Source organism: Dama dama, chromosome 17, assembly GCF_033118175.1.
Source record: "Dama dama isolate Ldn47 chromosome 17, ASM3311817v1, whole genome shotgun sequence".
In the NCBI taxonomy this organism is placed as follows: domain Eukaryota; kingdom Metazoa; phylum Chordata; class Mammalia; order Artiodactyla; family Cervidae; genus Dama; species Dama dama.
The window spans coordinates 31,660,226-31,672,485 of record NC_083697.1 but is presented as its reverse complement, the minus strand read 5'-3'; positions in this window follow the sequence as shown (position 1 = coordinate 31,672,485).

The window sequence follows — 12,260 nt, the reverse complement described above, 5'->3', positions numbered from 1 at the left end:
CAAATTTACATATGCAGTTATGGAAAGCCATACTGCAGCTACACTGTCCACCCAGCAGAGAGGGTTGAAAGGTCTTCTGACTCACTGTGGTGTAATAATCATTGACTGGACACCACTTCTACAGAATGGCTACCACACTGCTCTCACTCACCTTGACTCGTAAAGGACAGCAGTGCAAAAAAAGGGAGTCTGACCACTTCTCAGAGATTCTGGGTGGTATCAAAGGGCTGATATGTCCCAAGCAATTCGAAAGACTCATTGGACTGACTTGTTTATAGGATAACGGAAGGATAGGGTATTGGGACTAATGTAAATTCTTAATAAATTGTTGGTTTATTTATGAGATATAAATTTGCAGGAAGCTAAAGGCCACAATTAACTGAGCACCTACTATGTTTCTAGAACTCCACTGGGAGTGTTTCATGCATTCTCACCTACAATCCTCAGAGCAATCCTGCAAGGAAGATACTCTTTATTATTCCATTTTATAGATTACATAAGAGAAGCTCAGAAATTATAGGTCCCTAAGTATCCTTTCTAGATCAGAAATATTGGCTTCAAGAACATCAAGATACTCAGGCTGATGTTAATAAGAATGAATGCATGCTAAGTCCCTTTAGTTGTGCCTGACTCTTTGTGACCCTATCTATGGACCATAGCCCACCAGGCTCCTCTGTCCATGGGATTCTCCAGGCAAGAATCCTGGAGTGGGTTGCCATGCCCTCCTCCAGGGGATCTTCCAAAACCAGGGATTAAACCCACATCTCTTACATCTCCTGCATTGGCAGGCAGGTTCTTTTCCACTAGCACTGCTTGGGAAGCCCATTAATAAGAGTGTTAGGGTATAAATATAATAGACAATCACATAAGCATCAAAGGACAAGAAGTGAATTGTATATGGAATATCAGGGCTAACTGACTATTTCACATCTTTGATTCTCCCTCTCTCTTTGAACATAGCCTGGCCCTGGCTTCTATCTTTTAATTAAAGTCTCTCTGTCAAGCAGTTGGGTCAGGTATTATTTTAGTCTGTCTCAGCTGCTATTAATGTAACAAAAATATCATAGACAGGGTAGTTGAAACAGCAAATGTTAATTTTTTATGGTTCTGGAGGCTGGAGAGTCCAAAGTCAAGGTGTTGGCAGATTTGGTGTCAGGTGAGAGACTACTTCCTGTTCATAGATGACCATCTTTTCACTGTGTCCTCACATGGTTTAAGGAACAAGGGAAATCTCTAGGGCCTCTTTTATAAGAGCACTAATCTCACTCATGAGAGCTCTACCCTCCTGACCTTATCACCTCCCAAAGGCCCCGCCTCTAAATACCAGCTACTAGGGATTAGGTTCAAACTTACAGATTTTGGGGAATGCAAACATCCGTCTATATCAGGTGCCCAGTCATGAAATAATCAATAAAAACAGAGGGTTGAGGTTTAGCAGGTGTAGAGTTACACCATCTCTAATGGTATCATAAAGTTGGAAAGTGGCAGTGGCAGAATCCTAGCCAGGTCTGTTCAATTCAGAAGCCTATATTTTCCCCACTACTTTATAAAAATAAAGCAGGGCAGAACAGGGTTTGAGTAAGATATTTGTCTGTCCACAAAGGTAGCCCGTACATTATATAAGGCCCGAGAAAGAATACTTTACCTAGAAGGAGATTAGAAATCCAATTCAAATTTCTTATTTTATAGGCCAAATGACTTGGCAAAGCAATGTGGTTAGTATTTACTTAAAAGATATTTGGAAAGGAAAAAGATAACAATACTTCTCATGGTTGCGTAAATAATCTAACAGCTTCAACCACTGTGGGGTTTGGGCAGATAAAGAGAGAGATTAGTAATAGTCAAACATTTATGTTGCCACGCAATATGTTTAATCTGCTCAAATCCAATACCATAAATCAAGTATTTACTTAATATTTTACTTTGACACTAAAGCCAAAGTTAGTGAAGGAGTTAAAGTTATCTCTTTTTCCCCAAAATTAGAAAATATTTTGGTAACTTTGACACCCGACCATGACGTAAAAAACATGTAGAGAATGTTGAAATATTTGTTTGCAGATCTTGTGGAAGGTATTGGGAAATAATCTCAGAGAAGTGTTAAGGAAAAGTCATGCTGATTTCTTGACAGTTTTTCCTGAGTTTCAAAGTTGAATGATCTTAATATGTAGGTGTTTTAGTGAAATATTGTGGATCAGTGTGCTGAGGTGCTATGTAAATATAATTTTTGAGATGATACAGAAACAAATATATTAAGTAATGATTTTTGATCAGACTTAAATTGAAGAAAGTGGGGAAAACCACTAGATCATTCAGGTATGACCTAAATCAAATCCTTTATGACTATACAGTGGAAGTGAGAAATAGATTTAAGGGACTAGATTATGATAGACAGAGTGCCTGATGAACTATGGATGGAGGTTCATGACATTGTACAGGAGACAGGGATCAAGATCATCCCCAAGAAAAAGAAATGAAAAAAAGCAAAATGGCTGTCTGAGGAGGCCTTACAAATAGCTGTGAAAAGAAGAGAAGCAAAAAGCAAAGGAGAAAAGGAAAGATATTCCCATTTGAATGCAGAATAGCAAGGAGAGATAAGAAAGCCTTCCTCAGAGATCAGTGCAAAGAAATAGAGGAAAACAATAGAATGGGAAAGACGAGAGATCTTTTCAAGAAAATTAGAGATACCAAGGGAACATTTCATGCAAAATGGGCTCAATAAAGGACAGAAATGGTATGGACCTAACAGAAGCAGAAGATGTTAAGAAGAGGTGGCAAGACTACACAGAAGAACTGTACTAAAAAGATCTTCATGACCCAGATAATCATGAAGGTGTGATCACTCCCACTCACCTAGAGCCGGACATCCTGGAATGTGAAGTCAGGTGGGCCTTAGGAAGCATCACTACGAACAAAGCTAGTGGATGTGATGGAACTCCACTTGAGCTATTTCAAATTCTAAAAGATGATGCTGTGAAAGTGCTGCATGCAATATGTCAGCAAATTTGGGAAGCTCAGCAGTGGCCACAGGACTGCAAAAGGTCAGTTTTCATTCCAATCCCAAAGAAAGGCAATGCCAAAGAATGCTCAAACTACCACACAATTGCACTCATCTCACAGGCTAGTAAAATAATGCTCAAAATTCTCCAAGTCAGGCTTCAGCAATATGTGAACCGTGAACTTCCAGATGTTCAAGCTGGTTTTAGAAAAGGCAGAGGAACCAGAGATCAAATTGCCAACATCCTCTGGATCATTGAAAAAGCAAGAGAGTTCCAGAAAAACATCTATTTCTGCTTTATTGACTATGCCAAAGCCTTTGACTGTATGGATCACAATAAACTGCGGAAAATTCTGAAAGAGATGGGCGTACCAGACCACTTGACCTGCCTCTTGAGAAACCTGTATACAGGTCAGGAAGCAACAATTAGAACTGGACATGGAACAACAGACTGGTTCCAAATAGGAAAAGGAGTGTGTCAAGGCTGTATATTGTCACCCTGCTTATTTAACTTCTATGCAGAGTACATCATGAGAAACGCTGGGCTGGACAAAGCTCAAGCTGGAATCAGGGTTGCCGGGAGAAATATCAATAACCTCAGCTATGCAGATGACACCACCCTTATGGCAGAAAGTGAAGAAGAACTAAAGAGCCTCTTGATGAAAGTAAAAGAGGAGAGTGAAAAAGTTGGCTTAAAACTCAACATTCAGAAAACTAAGATCATGGCATCTGGTGCCATCACTTCATGGCAAATAGATGAGGAAACAGTGGAAATAGTGGCTGACTTTATTTTTTGGGACTCCAAAATCACTGCAGATGGTGGTTGCAGACATGAAATTAAAAGACGCTTGCTCCTTGGAAGAAAAGTTGTGACCAACCTAGAGAGCACATTAAAAAGCAGAGGCATTACTTTGTCAACAAAGGTCCGTCTAGTCAAGGCTATGGTTTTTCCAGTGGTCATGTATGGATGTGAGAGTTGGAGTATAAAGAAAGCCAAGTGCTGAAGAATTAATGCTTTTGAACTGTGGTGTTGGAGAAGACTCCTGAGAGTCCCTTGAACTGTGAGGAGATCCAACCAGTCCATCCTAAAGGAGATCACTCCTGACTATTCATTGGAAGGACTGATGCTGAAGCTGAAACTCCAAAACTTTGTCCACCTGATGTGAAGAGCTGACTCATTGGAAAAGACCCTGATGCTGGGAATGATTGAGGGCAGGAGCAGAAGAGGATGACAGAGAATGAGATGGTTTGATGGCATTACTGACACAATGGACATGGGTTTGGGTGGACTTAGTTGGTCATGGGCAGGGAGGCCTGGCGTACTATGGTTCATGGGGTCGCAAAGAGTCAGATTCGACTGAGCGACTGAACTGAACTGAATGATTTTTGAAAAATTAAGTATAGCTGATTTACAATGTTGTGTTAATTTCAGGTATACAGCAAAATGGCTCAGTTATGCATACCTATCTACCTATCTTTTCTTTTTCAGATTTTTTCCCTTGTAAGTTATGACAAAATATTGAGTAGAGCTCCCTGTGCTATATAGTAGGTCCTTGTTGGTTACCTACTTTATATATAGTAGTGTGTATCTATTAATCCCAAACTCCTAATTGATCCCTTTCCCTTTTGGTAACCATGTTTATTTTCTATGTCTGTGGGTCTATTTCTGTTTTGTAAGTTCATTTGTATCATGTTTTTAGATTCTGCATATAAGCGATATCATATAAAAATTTTAAAGTAATGCAAAATGGCATGAAATCCACACTTTCAATAATATGTAAGTACATACCAGGGAAAGATGTGATCTACACATTGTGAAAACACAATGAAAAACATCATTAAACAGTTGTTTAATAATAAAAAAGACTCTATGGTTATTTTCCACAGGATAGTATTATTTTCATTGATCATCACATCACATAACTAATAATAGCCAACTTTTATTGAGTGAATACTTTATTAGTGCTTTATTTACATTGTTTGGTTTAATTTTTATTAAGGCAGTATTATCATACATCACTCTTTGTAGATAGGTAACTGAAGATACTAGATTAAAAAACAGATTGAGCTAAGTTTCTAAGAAGTTTTCCCAAAATTCTTTTTTTTTAAAGTGCTTACTGAGTTTGTTACAGTATTTTTTCTGTTTTCTCTTTTGGTTTTTTGGCCAAGAGGCATGTGGGATCTTAGCTTCCCAACCAGGGATCAAACCCGCACCCCCAGCATTGGAAAGGGAACTCTTAACCCTCACCCCCAGCATTGGAATGACCTCCAGCAAGTCCCCAAATTTTTAATAAAGAATAATAATGATAATACTGATAGTTAACAAATTATGTATGTTTTATATATGCCAGGCACTGTTCTAAGTGCCTTATATTTACTAAAAATTCTCAAATCAATAGTATGCAGTACTGTATTCCTTTTTTACAGATGAGGAAATGGAGGCCCCAAACCAAGTTCTTCAGCCAGCATGGGGCAGAATCAGAATTTGAACAGTTCAGCTCCAAAGTCCACACTCATCTGTTTACTGCTCTAGTCCCAGGACTTAGTGAAAGTAGCAAAGGATGAAAAGAGAAATTATAAAGGAAAAATTAAAGTACATGCGATAAAATCTGAAAAACTCCAGTGTTCCAGTGTGAATGAGTGGGAGAAAGTGACTTTATTGACTAACAGGGGAAGTTGATTTGAACATATTGAATTCTAGATAACCTTGAAATATTCTGAGAGGAATGTCCAGTTGGGAATGAAACAGGCAATATAAAATGACTCAATGATAGTTTTAAAGAGTATGTAAAGAGAGGTAAGAGAACTTCTGGTTTTCAGTCTGTCATGCAAGAAGCTTGGAAGTCACCACAACATCCTCACAGCAAGTAAAATTTTGAACAAACTGAGAAATCAACTCTTCATAGATCCATAAGAGAAATGAGGTCTCAGAGCAGAATGATTCCCCCCAAATTGGAGAAATCAACAGGTGAATACAAAGCATCACGACTTACTGGTGCAGCAACCTCTGCAGGAACCAGCATTGAGTAAGAAGACCTGAATTGTAACTGATGAATTGCTGAGGCTCAGTTAAAAACTGAGGGAGTTAAACAACTTCAGGGGGGATCCAGTCAGAAGGAGACCCCCACACTTTTGTGAGTTTTGTCTCCTGGATCTTGACCAGATTCTCAGTTATTGGAGATTTAAAAATCCCCTCCTTTTTCCTGCAAGGGGAGAAGAAGAGCCTTTTTGAAATAGGCCAGTATATTTTGTTCTTCTTAACAAGGCCTTTGATCTTTCCACTACACATGTATCAACATGAGACATGGACCATACAGAAGGCAGAGTGCCGAAGAATTGATGCTTTTGAACTGGTGCTGGAAAAGACTGTTGAGAGTCCCTTGGACAGTAAGGAGATCAAACCCATCAGTCCTAAAGGAAATAAACCCTAAATACTCATTAGAAGGACTGATGCTGAAGCTGACTTTGGTCACCTGGTGCAAAGAGCCAACTCATTGGAAATGAGTTCAATACTTTGGCCACCTGATGTGAAGAACTGACTCATTGGAAAAGACCCTGATGCTGGAAAAGATTGAAGGCATGAGAAGGGCAACAGAGGATAAGATGATTGGATGGCATCACCGACTCAATGGACGTGAACTTGGGCAAACTCTGGGAAACAGTGAGGCACAGGGAAGCCTGTCGTGCTGCAGTCCATGGGGTCACAAAGAGTCAACTTGGCAACTGAACAACAAGAGCAATGCCTTCCCTCAGGAGAAGCTAGTTCACCAAAGCCTAACCTTCTAGGGTTTTCTTGAGAGCCTAAATTACCTGGGCAAAGGGAAACACCCCACCCTAGCCAGCTCTAGCCATCTTGTCCCACCTAAGGGGGGTTGAGAGGCGGGCTGAGAAGCCCTGATGAAGTTCACGGTGCAGGGGCACAGGTTTACTGAAAGACTGTAGAACCATAGAATCCTCCCCTCTCTCACACCTCACCACTGCATTCCTATTTTCAGCAGTTCCTTTTTATGCAATGTAACATGTCCAGATATCAAGAAAAAATTACAAAGTGTACTAAAAGCAACAGAGTAAGCCTCAAAAGTAGACTCAGATATGGCAAAGATACTGGAATTACTGGACTGGGAATTTAAAACAGCTATGATTAAGATGCTAAGCTCTCTTATGGATAAAGCAGACAGCATGCAAGAGTGGATGGGCAGTGTATGCAGAGAGATGTCCTGTCCTTTCCTAGAGGGAAGTTGAGATGAGGGGAGCTTGGCATTAAATAGGTATAAATGTTTTGTGTTGGGACCAGCCCAACAATGAACTGACCTGAAGGAGTGTTGCTGCAGAAGAATAAAGAAAAATAAGACTTAGAAATAAAGTGGGGATCAGGGGGGCTGATGCCATTCACAGGCAAATGCCAGATCCTAATCCTAGCATGCCTTTTATTGTTAACATCTACTTCCTGTACATGCTCTAGAGATATCTGTTCTTTACCATCTCAGATCGGGGATAAAGATACACAATGCACAGTCCTCAATGTCAAACCTTCAGGCCTTTCATAACTTTGTTTAGCCCTTCTGCTAGTGATGCCCTTTCTCAGCAACTGCCTCAAGGCTCTGGTTATGGGAACAGTCATTAATGTTTTCCATCAGCCACACCAGTATTTCAACAACTTGTTTTCAAGATGTCTTTCCAAGACGTACTTTTTACTACTCCCAGCCCTTCACCTGGGGGATGCTCTTGCTGCTGCTGCTAAGTCACTTCAGTCGTGTCCGACTCTGTGCAACCCCTAGACGGCAGCCCACCAGGCTCCGCCGTCCCTGGGATTCTCCAGGTAAGATCACTGGAGTGGGTTGCCATTTCCTTCTCCAATGCATGAAAGGGAAAAGTGAAAGTGAAGTCGCTCAGTCCTGTCCGACTCTTCGCGACCCCGTGGACTGCAGCCCACCAGGCTCCTCCGTCCATGGGATTTTCCAGGCAAGAGGACTGGAGTGGGTTGCCATTGCCTTCTCCGGGGATGATGAGAAAGTCATTCTTATTTTTCAAGGAAGCCATGTGAATTATAGTACAGGCCTGTGCATAGCATATTCCCTACAGTTTTGCTCTTAATATTGATCTGTTGTCATGGTTTACTCTTTCATAGTCTGCTCTGTGATGTTGGGACTGTGCCTTTGCAAATTCAGTTTCCCCAAGTCCCTTGATACGTAGCTTCCCTAAAGTTTCTGTCACAGAGATCTGAACACAGGAAAGGGGGGAGGAGACTTTCTTTCCAGTTCTTGTTACTGTCATGCGTGTCACACAGTTGGCTGCATTGGCCAGGTGCTTTTAGGCGGTCGGGTCTCCAGGCTTGCTTCGTGCTTCAGAGGCAGCAACGGCAGTAGCCGTTGAGCAGCTCTCTTGGCAGAGTGAGTGTGAGCTTTGGCTTCTGAGCAACCACTATGCTGTACCCTATCCTCAGAGGCCTAAGTCACAACCCTGGGGGGCCCTTTTGCTCAGGTTTCTGTTCTGGCTACCCTACCACATTTTTTTCACTCTCCCAGCCCTTCTGAGGCTTAATGGTCTTGGTGACCTCCATATGCCCCTGCAGGCTTCCGACAACCCTATAACCCATTTTCTGTATTAAATCAATTTTATTTGAAATGTAGAGTTTTCTGCTTTCCTAACTGGACACATTGATACAGCTCTTGGCACCAGGAGTGGTTCCAGAAGCAGACCCTCAAATAAATGTTAATGCCAATTGAATGGATATCTTTTTTATGGTCTTAATTTGTTGAAACAGAAAGCACTGGGGTGAGTGTATTTATGGGTTGTGAGAAGAAAGGCAAAGATCTAGAATCATCAAAAGAGAAGCCCCTAGAGATGACTAACAAGGCCCAGTTGCTCTTTCCCATGACGGATTTATATGGGCCTGACCTACAGTGTTCTGTGCACCCTCCATGTGCCTACAAGTAGAAGTTTTCCAGAACACTTCTGTCAGGGAAGTTCGTAATTTCTTTGGTTCTATCTCGCCACAGCAAAAATTTGAAGCAATGGATGGACCAGTGTTACAGCTCAGTTTTATTTGGCAAGCAAAGGAAAACACATCCTTGAGGTGTAAGGGCGGGCCTCCACCCTCCACCCAAAGGACACAAAGAGAAGAGGGGCCTGGGGCTTAATTTTGGTTCCTCTTTTTATACACTTTTTTTTCCTTTCCCGAGCCTGCCCTATGTAAATTTGGCTAGCCAGGAGGGCTGTTTGCTTCACCCGAGGTTCTCACTCTAGTCCTCGGACCTTCCTTTGTCCTATTATTGTGGGTTTTTCCCTTCTTTGTCTTTTAGCCACTACCAGTCTGGACTTCCCTTTCCTAATCTAACTACCTAACATTCCCCACCTCAAGAGATGAGAGGCCCAATTCTTTGGAAATAGGGGCGTCGAGGTCTCTCTGGCTACTTCCTGCTGAACAGGGATGGCGAGGGGCATTGGGCCTCCCCCTCTTGCTAGTCTCAAGCCTCAGAGTCCTTATAGTAGTGTCCATCTAAGGGTGAGTGATATTTTCTGTGGTTGGTTGTCGTTTTGTATATCCTTGTTGAACTGGCACTGCATGTTGTAGCTTGTTGACAGGTGTATTGAGTGTCCTTTTCTGTTTTCTTCCATGCTTTACTCATGAGTAGTGAATCCAGGAGTTGTGTCCTGGTACTTTGACTGCTGTTGGGGTAGAAAGCATTACAGGGTAGGGGCCCTTCCATGTGGGCTGGAGTTGAGCCTTTGGGGACCCTATCTTTCCAGACTTTAGAGTCCCTGGAGAATATAGTGGTGACTCTTTAGAATCTTTTGGGTCCTGGTTGACATCCCATAAGCATATATCTTGTTCAAATTGCCCAATGGCCATGGTATAAGACCAGAGGGTGTGAGCCTCTGGATCTAGGAAGAGGTCATTGACATAAACAAAAGGTCTCCCATATAGCATCTCATAAGGACTAAGACAAACCTGTTCCTTGGGGGCAATATGGGTGCAGGGGAGAGCTATTGGTAAAGCCTCCTTCCATCCCAGGGAGGTCTCCTGGGTTATTTTTTTTATCAGTGGTTTTAAGAATTGGTTGGCTCTCTCTACTTTTCCTGAAGACTGAGGTCTCCAGGCACAATGGAGGCAATAAGTAATGCCCAAGTCTTTAGAGACCCCTTGGGTGAACTTACAAGTAAATGATGTCCCATTGTCTCTTTGTAATGACCTGAGCAGACCAAATCTCAGAATGATTTCATGGAGCAGCTTTTTTTTTTTTTTTTTTTTTAAACCGCCTCCTCAGCCTTCTCAGTCCAGGTTGGAAAGCTTTCAATCCATCCTGTGAATGTATCTATCATGACTAATAGGTATTTATACCATTGAGAAACTGGCATCTGGGTGAAGTCCATCTACCAGCCCTCTCCTAGGTATGTCCCATGTCGTTGGATGGCCTGGGCCAGCTAGGATCTTTGAGCTCCTTGGGGGTTGTTTAACTGGCAAGTGGGACAGGAGAAGACCACTTGCCTTATAGTCATTTGGAGGTCTGTTCCTCTGAGGAACCTTTTAAGTAATCTTTAGAGGATCTTCTTCCCTAAATGGTGGCATGTAAGGAGTTAACCAACTTCCTTTGGATGTTCCCAGACAGAAAAAGGAGTCCCTCCTTTTGGAACCACCCATTTGATCTTCTTGAAAGCCCTCATTTTTAGCTTTAAGAGTCTCACCTTCAGTATATGAATGAGTTTCTGGCAAATTAGTCTGTGGAACTAAGATGGCAACCCCTATTAGGTCATGGTTCTGTGACGCTGCTCTCTTAACTGATCAGCTGCTTGGTTCCCTTGTGCCACTTCCGTGCTCCCTTTTTGGTGTCCTTCACAGTGGGAGATTGAAACCTCAGTGGGCAGATGGACTGCCTCCAAGAGCCTAAGAATTTGATTGATTTGGGACCCTTGAGTGGTCAAGTGGCCTCTTTCTTTCCAAATAGGAGCATGTGCGTGTAGCATCAGAAAGGCATACTTGGAGTCAGTGTGAATGGCTACTTTTTTCCTTTCCCAGCTCTAAAGCTCGAGTCAGGGCTAATGAGCTCAGCTACCTGGGCTGAAGTACCTGGTGGCAAAGGTCTAGCCTCTAGGGTCTCAAAATTGGAGACTACTGCAACTATTCTTTTTCCATCCAAGACAAAGCTGCTTCCATCAGTGTACCAGATTTCTTCAGGATTTGTTAGAGGATCTTTGGACAAAGATCCTCAGGGTTTTGTCCAGTGGCCCAAAGTTTCTAGGCAAGATTGAAAGGGGAGAGAACCCTTGGGGGTAGGCAGAGGGTGGCTGGTTTAAGAACCTCACAAGGGGATATAGTAAGGCCTGGATTTTCCATCAGCCCTACTTGATATCTGAGGATTCTTTGATCTGACATCCATAAATGGCCTTTCCCATTCAGGAGTTGTTTCACTTGATGACTGGTAAAAATACTTAGCTTGCCCCTGAGAGAGTTTTAAAGCATCTTCTATCAGGACTGCAATAGCTATAAGATTTCAAAGGCAGGCTGAGATCTCTTTCCAATAAGGGAGTAGGACACTCAGAGACCATCAGAAACTGGTGGGAAAATACTTGTCCATCCCAGCAACATAGAAGTACTCAGGTGAACCTTCTTGTAATTGTTTTTCCTGTAGCACAATGGTACAGGTTTGGGAGAAGTTTCCAGAGTAGAAGGTCAGGACAGAGCAGGTAGCCCCCGTGTCAACCAAGAAATTTTCAGATCTACCTGCCACATCCACTTGCACCCTTGGCTCCAGCCCCATGATGATTATCTGTGACAGGCAGGCTGGCTGAAGTGGGCTGCTTCAGTTTTGTTGAACCTATTGTGAGGGAAGGCTTGGTGCTTGACCTCAAGGCTCTTGGGTCCCCAGGGCAGAGTGCCACCCAATTTCCCAATTGATGGCATTTGTAGCAAGCCATTTTAGGAAACTTGTCACAGTTTGGACATTCTTTGGCCCAGTGTCCTACCTGTCTACATATTAGGCATTTGCCTTGTGCCTTGTCCTTCAAGGAGTTGGGGTTTGTGATAGAGCTTCCCTGGAGGGCAGATACCTTGTCTCTTTTCTTTTCTCCCTTTCCTGGGCCTTGGTTTCCCTCTCCTGTTCTCTGTCATAAAAGGTATGGGAGGCTGTCTGGACCATCTCATCTAAAGAGGCAGCAGGGTCCCGCTGCTGTAGCTGTTGTAACTTTATCCTGATGTCTGATGTACATTGGGACAGAAATTTGTCCTTTAAAATTACCTGTCCCTCATAATAGTTTAAGTCCAGAT